We start from the raw sequence: 18,116 nt of genomic DNA on the forward strand, positions 1-18,116 counted from the left end.
GTGGTTAAGGAGGAGCGGAATTCTGGATCACGTGGCACCTCTATGTTTAACCTTTTGAGTAGTTGCTGAACTGTTTTCTCAAACAGGTGCGTCATTTGGTGCTCCCACGAGGAGCGTGAAGGGTTCCAATTTCTTCACATCCGTGCTAACACTTCTTGTTATCTGATTTTCTGACTACAGTCATCCTACTGAGCATGAAGAGGTTTCTCAGTGTGGTTTTAATTTGCATTTCCCTAACTTACGATGTTAAGGGGTGTGTGTGTGTGTGCGTGTGCGTGTGTGTGTGTGTGTGTGTGTGTATCCTTACTGGACATTTGCAGAAATGCCTATTCAGATCCTTTAGGCAGGGGTTCTGAACTTTTTGTGCCAACACAGACAGCCTGTTGATACTTTGGAGTCCCTTCTTGGAATAAATTTCATAGAATTACAAAGAAAACCAATTATTGTAAAATAAAGTTATAAAAAATATTTTAAAATATAAGATTTGCCATATAGTTGAAAATGACTAGCCTTACTAACGTGTTAAATAAATTAAGAGGCGGATTCAATAATACCTTAAACTGAAGGTGGTGATGAGTATCAACAATATTTGAAGACAATTGCAACAACTGTAACAAACTACAAGAATATATTTAATTTTGATTGGGAGGCAGAATCACATCACCGATATTCCTAAGCCACGTTACTCACTAATATTGCTAAAGTTTCTTTCCCACCCTCATTACTGAAGGAAATGCTAAATCTCAGTTAGAAGTTCATGAAACAAATGGTACAATTTTTTTCCCTTCTGAGATCACAGACCCCTGGAATTCTGTGTATGTCTCCTGAGGTGGGAGACCCATGGATCCTAGGTTGAGGAGCTGTCCTAGAAGGACGCAGCCCTTTCCAGACCCATGACACCCATGGAGGGAAGGACTGGGGAAGAAATATCCCAAACTTTCTCTCCTTTTACTCTCTCATCTCCTGCGGTATTTTCCATTGGCTGGACCCAACAGGAAGCCAGAAGGCAAGGGAGTCTGGATGATGCAGGGCATAGGATTCAGACCCCTGTGGCACAGAGGGAAGGTGGAGAATGGATTGGCTGGGGGTGGCAGGAGGGGAAGGTGGGGAAGGAGCACAGGTGAGGTGCAGTGGTGGTGGAGAGCAATGTTCCTTAATATGACCTTCTTTGGAACGTACTGAGAAACATTGCAACATGTATCCCTCGTTTTGGTCTTGGAGACTCACAGTGCATATTAGCCTATTAACGACTCTGGGAAGATCTGTAGTGTTGAGGCTTTTTGAAATTCTAATTTCTCTGACTCACGTGGTACAGACACTTTCTTTGCAGCCCTCATAGAGCAGAGCTGTGGGGAACACCAATTTGGGACATGCCAGTGTAGAGTACAATAATTTCTACTCACAGGCAGCCAGCCATCCGAAGTCTTTCCCATTCCTTATCTTGTTTAACCTCATAGCATCCCCGTGAGTTAGAATCCTGGGATTCAGAGAGGGTGTGTGACTTCCCCAAATCACACAGCCAGTTGGTGATGGTGCAGGAATTAGAAAAGCCAGTTCTGTTGGTACCCTATAACATGATAAACCCACTTTTTGTTTTTGTTTTTTGTTTTGTTGTTGTTGTTGTTTTTGGTTTTACTAATGCTTCATGCCTTCTCCAGATGGAGAACCTAATGAACCCAGTTGTCAGCTTTGACCACTTGAGAAACAGCTTTGAAGATAATTAAGCCAACGGCCTCCTCTCTCTGTGGCCCTGTTATGTCTTCTGGCTTAATTGCATTAAGAAACTTTTAGTTATGAGCTCAGAAAGTGGTTTTAAGAAGGAAAGAAAAAAACATTATTCTGCAGTTTTTCTTATTTGAAACTACTTTCCCAGAAGGTGTAGGGGAGAGGTCACAACCCCATGGTCATTTTTAGAGCACCTTCTTACTTTTGGAAAGTGACTATTCTAGAAAAGGAAAAAAAAAAAAAAAGCATCAATGCAAGCACTCAGATTAGGGGCTAACCAGTCTTTGCCCTCAGTCATAATGGGTTTTTCCTGAAGGGCGCAAGCATTCACAATAAGGATTATGTCCTGAAATGTATGGAACATTTTAATATATTTGGTCTCTTAACAGTCTTGTAGGACAGGTAATGCAGTAGGGGCTTAGCGAGGTCATATGGTTGCCTGGCCAGCCAGAAAGAAAGCCAGCACATGTAATTAGTAGGCCTGCTAATTCAAGCTCCGGGCTCTTTCCATTTGTATGGCTCTGCTTTGAACTTTGAGCACCCAGAGCACAATAATGGCATGTAATTGTTGGCCACAAACCTCTGAGGAAGGGCAGGTGGGGAGCTGGGAAGTTTCGAGCTATGTTTGGAAGGGACAGAGAGGCATGGATAAATTGAACAAGGCAGACAGGCACAATCCCAAGGTACACCTGGTGCCCACGTTGGTGGGGTGGGGAGGCGGATAGAGATCTTGTGCTTGGATCATTTCAAGAATCATCAGGTAAGCAAAGTGCTGCAGTGGAAAGAGGAGAATGTTGTGTCAAGAGATGAAAGTCTTCTGCCATCAGACCGTTATAAGAGCTTAGGTTGGGTGTAGGGCCCCTCTTTGCCTACTTCCTCATCTATAAAGTTAGTAGAGTGTCTACAGTAAAGGTACTCGGGACCAGGTACAGGGTCAGGAAGACTTCTTCTCTTCAGGGAGTTTAGGGTCTAGTGGGGGCAGCAGGGAATGGAACGATAGGAAACAGCGTGGTGGGTAAACACAGCGTGCTCTAGAGCCTTGCAACCTCATTGACCAGAGATTAAGAAGGATTCCTAAAAAATTTGACATAGGATCTGAGAGCTGAAGGATGAATGGAGGGCGCCTGGGTGGCTCAGATGGTTAAGCGTCTGCCTTCGGCTCAGGTCATGATCCCAGGGTCCTGGGATCGGGTCCCGCATCGGGCTCCCTGCTCCTTGGGAGCCTGCTTCTCCCTCTGCCTCTCTCTCTGTCTCTCATGAGTATATAAATAAAATCTTAAAAAAAAAAAAAAGGATGAATGGAAGGTGGCTTTGGGCAAGACTGATAGTGAGACATGGGGAAGAAAAGTGTTCTAGGGGAGAGGAACAGGATGTGCAAAGGCACAGAGACATAACCTGTTGGAGGAATTAAAAGAAATTGGCTTGAGACCAGGTGGGGCAGGATTGGTGGAAGGTTTTGTTTTTAGCTCCCTCCGCCTGATTTACATATTATTTTATTGAATTTTATAAATAGACATTATATGCACATAAAATGTCCCGAAGGTATAAAAAAGCATAAAATGAGAAGTATGCCTTTCTTCTTTGCCTCTTAGCAATGCATTTTCTGCTTCTGAGAGACAGTCGTGAATGTCACTTTCCTGTCAATATTTTCAGAAATATTTTCAAATTTACAAGCATATAAATGTGTGTTTCCTTAGCAATGGCAATATTTTATATACCATTATTACTTTTATTACTTAGCTATATATCTTTGATTTTATTACTTAACCACCTTTCTTCAGAGTTTTTCCTTTTGTTTTTAATGGCCAATCTGAGAGGTGAAAGAATTTTAGTTCTCTTATTTTAAGCAAGGTTAAACTTCTTTTGGTATGTTTCAGAGCATCTCTACTTTGTTTTTGTTTTTGTTTTTTTAAGTTTTTATTTTAATTCCAGTTAGTTAACATACAGTGTAACGTTAATCTCAGGTGTGCAGTATAGTGATTCAACACTTCCATACATCACCCTGTGCCCATCACAAGTGCGCTCCTTACTCCCCATCACCTATTTCACCCCTTCCCCCACCCTCTCCCCTCAGGTGACCATCAGTTTGTTCTCCACAGTTAAGAGTCTGTTTCTTAATTTCTCTCTCTCTCTCTCTTGTTTTTTTTCCTGTTGCTTATTTGTTTTGTTTCTTAAATTCCACATATGAGTGAAATCATATGGCATTTGTCTTTCTTTGATTATTTCGCTAAGGATTATACTCTCTAGGCCCATCCATATCATTGCAAATGGCAAGATTTCATTCTTTTTATGGCTGAATAATATTCCATTGTATACACGTACCACATCTTTATCCATTCATCTGTTGATGGACTCTTGGGCTACTTCCATATACTGGCTATTGTAAATAGTGCTGCAATAAACATAGGGGTGCATGTTACCTTTTGAATTCATGTTCTTGTATTCCTTGGGTAAATACTCAGTAGTGTGATTGCTGGATCATAAGGCAGTTCTATTTTTAACTTTTTGAGGAAGCTCCATACTCTTTTCCACAGAGGTTGCACCAGTGCGTGAGGGTTCCTTTTTCTCCACATCCTCACCAACACTTGTTATGTCTTGTCTTTTTCAGTTTAGCCATTCTGACAGGTGTTTTGATTTGCATTTGCCTGATGGTAAGTGATGATGAGCATCTTTTCATATGTCTGTTGGCCATCTGGATGTCTTCTTTGCAGAAATTATTGTCTTCTGCCTATTTTTAAATTGGATTATTTGTTTTTTGGGTGTTGATTGTATAAGTTCTTTATATATTTTGGATACTAACCCTTTATCCCTTTATTCAAGATGTCATTTGCAACCAATCTTCTCCCATCCCATAGGTTGCCTTTTAATTTTGTTGATTGTTTCCTTCATTCTGCAGAAGCTTTTTATTTTGATGTAGTCCCAATAGTTTATTTTTGCTTTTTTTCCCCTTTGCCTTAGGAGACATATCTAAAAAAGGAGTTGCTATAGCCAATGTCAAAGAAGTTACTAGAGCATCTCTACTTTGAATTCTGTGAACAATCTGTTTATGTATTTACCAAGATTTTTATTGATTTGCCAGAGCTTTTTATATATTAGGGAAACTAGCCCTTTGTGATATGACATGCAAATATGTTTTTTCTAGTTTGACATTTTTCTTTTGGCTTTCTATGTTTTTTGTTTTGTTTTGTTTTGATATTTTTTCATACAAACTTTTTCAATTTTTTTGTAATTAAGTTTATTAGTAATTTTTAATGGCTTCTGAATTTTATATAATATTTTTAGGAAGGCCTTATTCTAAGAAAAAAGTCTCATATGTAAGAAATACATATATGTATGTAATATACAATAAAATATGTATGAAATAAAATATTTTATTTTAACATTTTTATGGATTCATTTAACATATTTCAAATATTTACTCACAATTTTACTATAAGGTATGAGTTAGAGACCTCAATTTATTTCTTTTTTCCCAGATGGCTATCCATTTTTCCCCAGAATGACTTATCTTTTTTCCCTCATTGATCTAAAGTGCCAACTTTTATCATATACTAAATTCCCAAATGTATTTGAATTTATTTCTAGATTTTTCCATTTGATTTCATTTGTCTGCCTATTTCTGTCCTGTTACCACATAATTCCAATGTCAAGTTCTATAACATACATGTATTTAATATCTGGAAACCCAGTGTCTTCTCTCTCAAAACTTCCCTGCCTGTTCCTGCTCTGAGGGGAACTCTGGAGAGGACCGATAACTAGATGGTTTGACTATCTTTTGCTTCATTGTCTGGTCTTGAGATCTAAGATCTTTCTCTTAGTTTCTGCCTACCTCCAGCTGCTTCAAGGAATTACTGGATTACTAGTAATGAATGAATACTCTACTTTGTGATCTGCTTTTCTGGTGTTATCAGTCCTTTCTGGGCTCTGGGAAGAGGGACTGAAACCTAGATTTTCCTGACTCTGGTTCAGGATTTACCACTATGATGATTACTGGTTATTATTTCTGCTGATGTCATCATCCCCAACCCCCACCTCTCCTATTAAAATACAACGCACCAGGCACTGTACTAAATACTTTTGATATATTATCCATTTTATCTTTACACGGCACCCAGAGGAGGTGGAATGTGCTGCTCTAGCCACACCTAGCTGTTGGTGGTCACTACTGCGTGCATTTCACCCTCAAACACGTTCCCTTTATTGGCCACTTTCCAGCTCTGACCAGGAGCCCAGGCATGCAGACTTCCTAGTGTTCCAGCAGACAAATTGCTGTGTGAGTGTGTTTTTATTTCCAAAGTTGTAAATTGCACTGAAATAGTTTTTATACAATTTACAACGTGTCTGACAAGAAAACAAGTTGTTGCTGCCAACTCCTGACTTTTAATTGAATCTCTAGTTGAGTGTGGGGCACAATAAATAACCCTACCCACGGGGGGCATAAGGCAACAGTAGAGGCATTCGAGAATGTCTCCTGGGAAGGCCAGGGGGCAAAAAGCCTGCAGGTTTCTGGATGCCCTGCTTACTTTGGTTATTTTTGGAAAAGTCTCTTAAAGGGCCATTGCAGGAAAGTCAGTGAATTCATGACTGCCATTTTGATAACAAGGAGCAAAGCAGCTCTGTTGAGCCACGGGGGCTGAGTTTGGGCTCGATGTGACATTAATAGGACTTGGTAAACCCTAGATCACCTAGGTTTGTTCTCCCCATGCCTGACAAGTCACTCTGCACACGGCGAGGACTTCCTTGTCTCATTGGGCCCTTTGCTCAGTGATGGCTTTTTGGAGAATGAGGATGTTTGACATTTTCCAGATTGGATGAGAGCCGACATGGGCAGCGGTCTTGGGTCACTGGGTCAGTGACATGGCATTATAAATGGATGGCAATTGGTCCATAGCACTTCTAGGTCAGCAGGGGCTGAGGCTGCCAGGAGTTTCCAGCAGGGATGAATATGTTGGTGTGTCTGTGATGAAGAGCACTGTGGCTGGTGAGACATGTCTGTTGTGAGAAGTGAGAGGAACCAGGAGAGACCAGGATCCAATGGTCTGAGTCATGAACACTGGAGGTGATTACAGTGTGGATGATGGGGGTGATTCTTGAAGGCTGGTGTCCACACAGCAGCTGTGTCAGTGCTGTGGAGGCCCCCAGATGATCACCATTTCTTATATTTATCCATGATCTCGTTTGAAAGTCCACCAATCCTACACTCTGGGCGTTATTATTCTTTACCCTCAGATATAGAAATTGAGACCAGGTGATGTTAACTTGCTCCGAGATGTGAGTGGCTACTGAGCCATTTTTACTGACCTTCAACTTCAGAATGTTGAGTATGAGGTTAATCTTCTAAACAGGAAATAAAGGAATGGATATTTTTCTCTGGATACACCCAAATGTTCTGCCTTAAAAAACTGTCTGTCCCTCCAACCCAATGTCCCCCACAAATTCCATGCAGAACTCTTCAGGGTCACTAGGAGGAAATATTCCTCCTGTTTTATTTTCCCACAATTTATACAATGACTCTGTTTCACACACATTTATTGATCACTTCCGGGGCTCTGGCACTAAGCTGTAAGATGTGACATATTTTTTAAGATGTTTCTATGTGGAGATTTGAAAAGCCAAAATGTTAAAATATCAGGCAGAGCTATTCTCCAATTATTGTTTACATACTTAAAAAAAAAGAATTTTTCCTGCCCTGAAAAGTATGGAACCTTTTCTTTATGAATTTCAGTCTGTTTTCTGTCCTTCAAAATAGCTTCATTAATGGCAGATTGAATCTTTTGAGAATGGATTTGGCTTTTTGGATTTGACTTTGGAAGCTGGAAAAATCATTTAGAGCTGTCTGGTGAAAAAAGTGGATGATATAATTTTTTGTTTTAAAAATGTGCTGTTAGAGAAGAGAATGGTTTTCTTGCGTGTTTTGTGGGTATTTACGAAGGTGATTCTTAAATAGTTCACCAATGGGGAAAAGGTTAGCAAGTAGTATAAAACTATGAAAACATTCATTTAAAAAGTAAATTGTTGTGTGTTTGTTATAAAACGTCAGTATTAGTGTCATAATTATACCGATGCTTCGAATTCAGAAGATGCTTCTCAGTCAGCAGGTTATAACGCATATTCACAATAGAGATAGAAAAGGTTTTCCATTTTCCATGTTGAGTGCATGTGTCAGTAGCCCACTTGAATTTCTCATAATTCTTAGATTATCACCAAGGATTTTGAACATGCTGCCTGAGACTCACATATATGGTGAGTCAACCACACAACCTTACTGTGCCGTCCAGGTCTTAGTTATTGTGAAGAAACCACGGAGACATGGGGTTTCAACTGGTCCATTCTGTTCAAAATATGTTTTAAAATATTCAGAAAAGGGAAAAACTATTAAAAGCCTTTCAAGCTGACAATTAAAATAATTCATAAAATTACAAAATCAGTCAAAAACTTTTGCCGTAGGCCAAAGATTCATTCAGTTTAAAGGGGAATTAGAAATGCTTGTGAATGAATAAGGACTGGTGGCTTTGTTGTTATGGTAACCATAGCAATATTTAGTCTTAAGAGGAGGGGGCAGGCTCAAGGAAATCATTTTTTGGGGGTGGGGAGCAGGAAAGGAGAGAAATCATGACCAATCCAATGAAAGTCTTGGGGAACTTAGCCTTTTGATAGTGACATTTATATTTTGTGTATATAACAAACATTCATTGGTATGTGTCCGTGTATCCCTTGCTTATTGGAGTGAACAAAGTTGGGTACCTCAAATGATGACCTAACCAACAAAATATCTGAAGAACTTGTTGTTGGTCTTTTATGACAGGATCTACTTAACATTGCTTTCATTCGTTTTCATTTGCAGACTCTTAGTTATTTCCTTCCTCACTTGAAAAATGCTGAATTAATTATCCTGTTACTATGTCTGGTGCCTGGATGCTTTGGGTGTGAGTACTTTGTCTTCTTCTTCTTCTTCTTATAATTTGAAGGACCACTACTTAGCAAAGAGATTAAGGAACTTGAAATATCTTAAGATAGGCAAGGTTTCAGCTCTGTTGGGACTTCTGCCCTGAGGTGGAAGGGAAGATAGAAAATCAAAAGGAAACCAATAACTGAATGTGATAATACAAAGTACTGAAAAGGACTCAGAAGACAGATGTCATAGTGAGGAACCGGCTTGTGGAGGAGACTAGTCTAGGTCATTGAAGAACTTTTTGAAGAGGTGATGTTTGAACTGAGACCCAGTGTGACTGACTGCCAGCAAAGGGAACAGCAAGCACAGAGGCTGAGGTGGTCATGAGGATGAGGTTGGGTGTATGAGGGACAAGAAGGCCAGTGTGGCTAGAAGAGGGAAAGGGGCAAAAAAAAATTTTTTTTGACATAAAGGCCAGAAGTAAGCAGGGACCAGGATGTAGTACCTATGTAGTCTATGAAATATTAGATACTTAGATTTTTTTTTTAAGATTTATTTATTTTAGGGGGGGTGGGGAGGGGCAGAGGGAGAAGGAGAGAGAATTCTCAAGCAGACTCCCCACTGAGTATGGAGCCTGACACGGGGCTCAATCCCAGAACCGTGAGATCATGACCGGAGCTAAAATCAAGAGTCTGTTACTTAACTGACTGTGAACCACCCAGGCGCCCCAAGAAAGGGATTTTATAAGCAGGAGAGAAAGCTGAATGTGTATCTATAGCAATAGAGGAAAGAGAAAAATGGGAGAGTTTGAAGATATAGATAAAAGGAAATAACTAATGAAGGAGGAGACACAATCAAGACTATGGGGAGGGATGTGGCTTTGATGAGGAGGAGGGACTTGTCATTGTCTGACCAGGAGGTTGAGTGTGTAGACTTGCTTTGTAGATGGGGACAGACAGTTGAGGTTGATGGCCTCAGTTATCTTGATGAAGTAGGAGACAAGGTTCTCTTCTTCAAGCGGAAAGTTAAGTTTTAGTAGAGGGCCCGAGACGAGTGCAAACATTTTTTTAGATGGTTAATGGAGATAGAAGACAGAGTTGCTCAAGGATAAAGAAATGGCATATTGGGCCAGGCGTGATTGGTTGATGTTCTTTTGTAATGTTTGGTCAATCACAGAACTGAGGAGGTTGATGGTGAGATTGCAAAGTCTTGCTGTGTGTTTGGTGGAAGAACAAGGGTGCAAGGAATTATAGGTGATGATCAAAAAATATTTCAGGTGGTCATTAGGATCATCCAGGCAGGGTTGGGAAGCAAAGGAAACTTCTGGGAGGCTGAGTGGATCCTACGATTTTTTTTTTTTTTAAAGATGACAAATCAGAAAAGTTGGCATAAAGGCAACTTGAAAAAACAATTTTTCTCTACTTGCCTCATAAAGTTATTGTAAACTGTAAATGAGTTAATTCATGCACAGTGGTTTAGCTACTGCCTAACACATAGGAAGAGCCCAGGGAAGGTTGGTGGTGGTAGCAGATGCTACCTGTGCCCTATATGATCTCCTGGCCTCCTCTGGCTTTAGGTGCAGCTCTAGTGGACAGTTCTTGGGCATGTCCATGGCCTCCCTCCCCCTCAAGGGCTTGCAACATCCTTTACCCCAAGCAGTGAGAACTTGTTCACCTTGTGCCTAGATGCAGCTAGGAAATGGATCAAGTACTGGAGTTGCATGTAAATGGCCCAGCCTCTTGTCTTCCAGCTGAAGGTGTGTTTTAGATGCTTCCTTAGATGGTCTCTGGCAGGATTGATAAGAGTGGCTCCCAAGGGTAAACAGCTCAATCCACATTCTGGATTGGCTTTTTCCTTTTTGCCTGTCTCCTTCTCTGTTCCTTCACGTCTGCTTTCTGGGATTATATTCCAAATAAACTATTTACACTCAAGCCCATGCCTCGTGCTCTGCTTTCAGTGTGGGTGTGGAGCAGGGAAAACCACACAAATATAACCAGTATTCGTGTTAGTAATATTGTTAATGTTACTTTCAAAACAACTATTAATTTATTATTATTATTATTACTTATTCTAGACATCTGGAAATTTTTACAAGATTTCTAATTTCTTTCTGGGCAGAAAAGAACCTGAGTCCAGACATCAAAAAAGACTCACAAAGTATCAAGCAAAATTATTGGACATGACCAAAACATAGACATATCCTGGTGAATTTCTGAAAATCAAGAAAAAAAAATCCAAAAGACATTTGGACAGAAAAGCCTGTTGACCACATGGGAACAAAATTTAAATTGCTTCTGAAACTCTCTGCAACACCTAAGGGCAAGAGAAATGAAGTGACATCAAACAGGGCTTGGGAGGGGGGCAGAAAGAAAAAAGCCATATTCAGGAGTGTTGTACAAATGAAAGAGCAATGGAAAAAAATGTTCTTAGATGTGCAACCCACCCTATAACCTACACAAAGTTATTAGACTTGCTTTAATTGATGGTGGGATGAATCAAAATACAGAACTGGAGAATTTGAAAGTCACGACAGTGACCATTGAAACAAACACATAAAAAACTAATTCTAGATGATTGTTTTATAAATGGTGGTATAACAGAATGGAGGTGTGAAAAACAAGCCTCAAAAAGGGATTGTGATCTAATTATAATAATTTAGGTCTAAGGCGTTGTCATACAAAAACAAAAACGAAGAGACCCAATAATAGAGGAAAATACAATTTCCTCATTGTCCCCGGGGGGATATTATTTCATTCTTAATAAAGATAGCTGGAGAAGTATATGTTCCAGGATGTAGTTTTCAGACCCCAAAAATAAGAACAAGTTGAGATAAAAACAGGATGCATATTTTCCAAGTTACTAAAGAGAAAGGCCAAGAAAACAAATTCCACGTATCAAACATACTCATCTAGCACGTTGACATTGGGTCGTTAATCTTTTTGTCTCCAGGAACTCCTGTGATTCGTCATTTCCCCTAGAGCTTAGCATCACCTCCAATATCATTAATGCAAGTGCTCCATTTCTGACCACAACTTCCTCCCTTTCCAGCTTGGCTTTTTAATTAAAAGCACGAAAATGGTTTTTGATCTCACTGTGACCCCCAGCTCCATTATCCTCTGTTTTCTCTACCCTTCTGCCATCTCCTTCCTTCGTTTTGCTACCTATCCCACTTAGAATTCAGGGGCCATTTTTCCAGGGATACTATTGCCGATATCCTAAATTCCCTCATCCCTTGGGGGCTTTTGTCAAATCCAATCCCAGGGCAACCCACCATATGCTTTTTCTCTTCTTGTATTTGAGCAACTGGAGAAACATCAAAAGGGAAGATTGTACCTTCATAAATTCATGACTGTTCATCTTGAATGAGCATGGCAGTGCCAGCAAATCCTTAACATATCTCTGGTCAACCTAAACCTTTGGCTATTCCAAACCTTCTCCAGCTTCCTCAAACGGTCAACTTCCCCACTTCCCTATCTTCTTTCAACACATGTCCTTATTTCATGTTTCCTAGAGAATAGATGCTATTAGATAAAAATCCCTCAGAAACCCTGCTACAAACCCACCAATATCATCCCATTTTTATCTGTCTGCTCCTCTTGCCTGTTATGTCGAGGGACTGTTTCTCTTCCTGATGGAAGCCAATTCCTTAAGAGTGCTTTGGACACCATCGCCTTCTTCCTTCTCTGGAACTTGATACTGTAGGTTGCCTTACTTCTCCTCAATATCCAGTCTCTTCTCAATCTCATTAATTACCTTAACTTGTAAACATTAAAAAATTCCATTCTATTAAAAAATTATCTCATCTCCAGATTCTATTAGGAGATTTCTAGACTTACTGTCTTGACTTACCTACCTCCCACTTGCTTCAACTCACTTCAACTTGGCTTCTGTTCCCATCTCTCCCCTGTGGCGACTCTTAGAAGACTTCTAGTAACGTCCATGATATTAGATACCATTGGCAATTTTATACAGTCATGCTACTTAACTTCTCAGTGACCCTTGGTGCTATTGACTACTCTAGTCTACTCTACTCTTTCGTTGGCTTCTCTGACACTCTACTCTCTTCTTTACATTCTCTCTCTCTCTCTCTCTCTCTGTGTGTGTGTGTGTATTGTCTCTGTCTCTTTTTCCAGGATCTCATTTTCCTTTCTCTGCCTTGTCTCCACTTTGGAGTTAAAGTTCTGTGTGTTCAATTTTGGTTGTACAACAAAGTCATCTGGGGAGGCGTTTCATAATTATTGATGCCTTGGCCTCACCCTAGACTGTTTGAAAGTGAATCTCTGGGCCTGAAGCCTAGACATCTGTATTTAAAAAAAAAAAAATTTATTCAAGTGAGGGAGGTGTTTGGATGCACTGCTGGTCCGAATGCAAAATGGTGGGCGCCTGGGTGGCTCAGTCGTTAAGCATCTGCTTTCGGCTCAGGTCATGATCCCAGGGTCCTGGGGTCGAGCCCCACATTGGGCTCCCTGCTCAGTGGGAAGCCTGCTTCTCCCTCTCCCACTCCCCCTGCTTGTGTTCCCTCTCTCGTTGTGTCTCTGTCAAATAAATAAATAAAATCTTTTTTAAAAAAAAAGAATGCAAAATGTTTCAACCTCTATGGAAGTGAATTTAACAAAGTTTAACAAAACCGCATATGCACTTATCCTTCAACCTGGCGTTATTACTTCTAGAAATTTACCCTGAAACCACAACCCCAACAATACAAAATACTTATGTACAAGGTTATTCACTGTAGAATTATTAACCTGAATTTATACAAATGTTCTCTTATGTTGTTTCTTCTGGAAGCTTGTATTTTGCAATTAGACCCGTGACCCATTTTGAGTAAAATTTTACATATGGCGTCAAGTTTGGATTGAAGTTGTTTTGCATAAGAATATCTAATTGTTCCAGCACCATTGGTTGTAAGAACTATTCTTTTCCCACTGAATTGACTTTGTACCTTTGTTGGAAGTCAACTGTCTGTATATGAATGGGTTTACTTCTGGACTTTCTATTCTGTTCCATTGATCTATTTGTCCATCTGGTTGCCAACACCACACTGTCTTTTTTTTTTTTTTAAAGATTTTATTTATTTATTAGAGAGCGAGCAAGAGAGAAACAGCATGAGAGGGGAGAGGGGCAGAGGGAGAAGCAGGCTCCCCACTGAGCTGGGAGCCCGATGTGGGACTCGGTCCCAGGACTCCGGGATCATGACCTGAGCCGAAGGCAGACGCTTAACCATCTGAGCCACCCAGGTGCCCAACGCCACACTGTCTTGATAAGTGTACTTTTCTAGTAAATATTGAAATCAGGTGGTTGCTCTTTCTCCAAGCTGTTCTAGCTCCTCCAGGGCCTCAGCTTTCCCACAGAAATTTAGAATCTGTTTGTCAATTGCTACAAAAACATCTGCTGTATTTTGCTTGGAGTTGTACTGAATCTATAGATCAAATGGGGAGAATTGACATCCTAACAATATTCATCCATGAATCAGTGTATCTCTCCATTTATTTAGGTCTTTAATTTCTCTCAGCAAGCAGTTTTCAGTATAAATTTCTTGCTCATATTTTGTCAGATTTATCCCTATTTTATATTTTTGATGATGTTTTCAAGGATGTGTTTTCATTTTCATTTTTGATTGCTCATTGCTAATATTTAGAAACAATTGATTTTTATATATTGACCTTGTATCCTGTAACTTTGATAAACACATGTATTGGTTTTAGTAGCTTTTTGTAGATTTCTTTGGATTTCCTTACAGAGATGATCATGTTGTCTGTGAACCAAGACAGACTGACTTCATTACAATATAGAACACTTTTCTCCTTTTATTCCAATGGCTTAAACTTCTAGTACATAAATAAAAATGGTGAGTGGATATCCTTGCCCCATTTCTGATCTTAATGGGGGAAGCCTTCAGTATTTTATAATTAAAAATGGGACTATTAAATTATGTATTTTTTCTTTTTTCTTCCTTTATTTACGTTGTGTGTTGTTTTTATTCCGCTTCATATTATGTTTTTTTATATGCAATAATCTTTCTACTTTGTTGGTTTAAGAGCAACAATTTTTTTTGTTTGTTTTTCAGTGGTTGCTTAGGGTTTGTAGTATAAATTTTAATCTTATCTCAGTCTGTCACCTGGTAACATAGTACCACTGAGTGTTTGTATAAAAACCCTAAAACAGTGTGCTTTCATTTCTCCTTTCAGCCTCTGTGCTGTTACTATTTTTTTTTTTTTTAATGTAAGCTCTACGCCCAACATGGGGCTTGAACTCTCGACCCTGAGATTAAGAGTAGCACGCTCTACCCACGGAGCCAGCCAGGGGCCCCTCTGTGCTACTATTGTCACTCATTTCACTTACTATGTAACACTTCACATAAGATGTAATGTAACATGAGGTTATCAACCCTATATTGCATTACATATTATTTCTTTAAAAATCCATGGTCTTTACAAGATATTTAAATAATAAAAAAAAAATCTGTGTATTTGTCACACAGTTATAATTTCTGGTGCTTTTCATTTTCTTTTCTTTTTTTTTAAAGCGGTTTTTTTTTTTAAAGATTTTATTTATTTATTTGACAGAGAGAGACACAGCGAGAGAGGGAACACAAGCAGGGGGAGTGGGAGAGGGAGAAGCAGGCTTCCCGCAGAGCAGGGAGCCCGATGTGGGGCTCGATCCCAGGACCCTGGGATCATGACCTGAGCCGAAGGCAGACACTTAACGGCTGAGCCACCCAGGCACCCCATGCTTTTCATTTTCTTAAGAAAGCTTTCTCAACGTTGGCACTATGAACCTTTGGAGTCAAATAATTCTCTGTTGTGGGAGCTGTCTTGTGCATTAGGGGATGCCCAGCAGCATCCCTGGCCTCTCCGCATTGGATCCACTTAGCACCTCCCAGCCTTGATAAAAACCCCTGATCTTCTCTTCTTCCCCCTAAACACAGTCTCCTCTGAAGATCTTTGAGAACGGTACTGTTATGTCTGCAGTCGCATAAACTTGAAATCTAAGAATTGATCTTGCTACTTCTCTCTACTTCATTGTTCGTATCCCATTTGTCATCAAATTATATTATTTTTACTTCCTCAGTACACCCAAATTCCATCCATTTTCTCATTCTTTGCTGCTACCTCCTTAATCTAAGCTATTAAAATGTCTTACCTAGACTTCAGCAATAAATTCCTGACTCCATCCTCTATCCCTTTTACTTAACCTCCCACTTGTTGTCCACACTGTAGCTAGTGTACTTTTCAAAATAAAAATCTTGCAAAACCCAATCTCCCCCTGCCCCCTCCCCCCTGCCAATTTATAACCTAAGTAACCAATTTATGCCTCATATGCCTGCAGTGTGCGCTATTTGGATAGCTAAGATTTGTGATAGGTGGGATTCAAATTCAAGTCTGTGTAACTGTCTACAAAGAGACGATTTTTGAGTCTTTGAATAGGATCAGCTCGAAAGGAAGGGGGGATGTTGTATTTTCAGGAGAGAAAAGTGAGGGAATCGTAGGTACGAAAGTAAGTGTTTGCGCCACATGAAAACGTCAAGAGCCTCCTTCAAATTTACGCAGTGAAACATTATACTTACTTTCCATCCTGAGGAGATGTCTGCAAAAGTGGGTGAGGGGAGGTTACCAAAGAGAAAGTTTAACATCTTTGCTCTACAATGATGATCTTCAGTAGCACGGGGACCCTACTGTAAGCACCATGGGGGACACAAATAGAAAGACAAACAGGACGTTGGCCCAGTCCTCAAGGGCCTCCTGGAGTCTTCCTGTCTCAGCATTTGCATATCCCCTCCCACTTCTCTCCACTGTGGGTGACTCCATCATGTCCCCCTTCACCGGGGACATTTTTGTGCATGGCTGTGTATTCAGTGGGCTCAAGCTAAGGAGGGGGGAGGGTGGGGTGGGATTAAAAAAAAATCCCATAAGGACTTGTTCAAATCACATTCAAATTAACAGACAAAAAAAAGAAAGACAAATGATTCACAGCGCCACAAGGAAATTTAAGCTTTTTTAGAAAATAAAGGACAACAAAGCACGCTACCTGAAATCCAAAACAACAGTTTCCATTTGAAATCTGTCTCTCTGAATGGAAACAACGAAGCACTGCAAGTTTATACTCTTGAGGAAAGCGAAGCATCAGACATAGATTAAAAAAGAGGGTTGGGGGGACTTGGAAAGATCAAAAAAGGTGCTGTTGGGTAGTAGAATCAGATAAAATGATTTCCTATAAGGCGTTCTGCTGGGAAGTCTATAAAGGCTGGCATTGTTACTATTTAGTAAGAAAGAGCTTTTGATTTGGAGAACACTCTCCACCGTCTTTAAAAGGGAAGGTAACCATTACAATCTCAAAATGAGAATTCTAGCATTTGTAAAGCTTTGATTCACTTCAAGTCACATTGCCAAAAAAAAAAAAAAAAAGAAAGAAAAGAAAAAAGAAAAAAATTCAGTCTTTTAAACTTGACTTCACAAATAAAAAGGCTTCTTATTCTGGGCTGGGATCAGAGTGGCCAACAGCATGTGTTCCCAATGTTTGTGAAGTGTGGGATGTCAGAAAGTCGGAGGATTTTCAGGTTGCTAGAGCCCTTAGGGAACACTAGGTCTTTTTAAAGCGGTGGAACTCTCCCTTCCATTACAATCCTACCTGGAAAACCAATATTTAAAAGATGAGAGCAGACGGGAGATTGATGGAGAAGAGGAGGGGGCAACTGGGGACACAGAGCCCTATCTTCTTGTGCTCAGAGCCCGTATCTGAGGCACGTCTGCCAGTTATTTTACAATTACTCACTGAATCTTTTAAAAACAAATTAAAAAAAGATTTTATTTATTTACTTGTCAGGGAGAGAGAGCACAAGCAGGGGGAGTGGGAGAGGGAGAAGCAGGCTCCCCGCTAAGCAAGGAGCCCGATGCGGGACTCGATCCCAGGACCCTGGGATCATGACCTGAGCCGAAGGCAGATGCCTAACTGACTGAGCCACCCAGGCGTCCCATTAAATTTTTAAAATTTTAACTTTTTTTCTATTTCTCTGTCAATTTTTACTTCATTATATTGAAGCTCAGTCATTAGATATGTAAATACTAGATGCATGAATAGAATTGTTAGATTTTGGGGGGATGTTCTGCCCTTAGGAAGTTTTCCTCTTTATCTCTCGTAATAAACCTTATCTTGAAATCTTTTTGTCTGTTATTAATACAGTCGCTCCCATTTCTTGTGCTTACTGTTAGCGTGGCACATTTTTTTAAATCTCTTGTTAATCTGTTTGTTCCCTATGTATTTAAAGAATCTCTTATAAACAACATCTATTTGATTCTTGATTTTTTTCCCCTTGACTGGAATATTTAGGTAATTTAAATTTGGTGCAACTACTGAAATAAGTGACTCCCAGGTCTGCCATTTTGCTGCTTATTTTCTTTGTCTCATCTGCTTGTTTGTTCTTCTTCTTTTATCTTTCTCGTGTGAATCACATATTTTTTTAATATTTTGTTTTCATTCCTCTATTGGCTTTCTAGCGCTC

This window comes from Zalophus californianus, chromosome 16 (genome assembly GCF_009762305.2).
Source record: "Zalophus californianus isolate mZalCal1 chromosome 16, mZalCal1.pri.v2, whole genome shotgun sequence".
NCBI lineage: Eukaryota > Metazoa > Chordata > Mammalia > Carnivora > Otariidae > Zalophus > Zalophus californianus.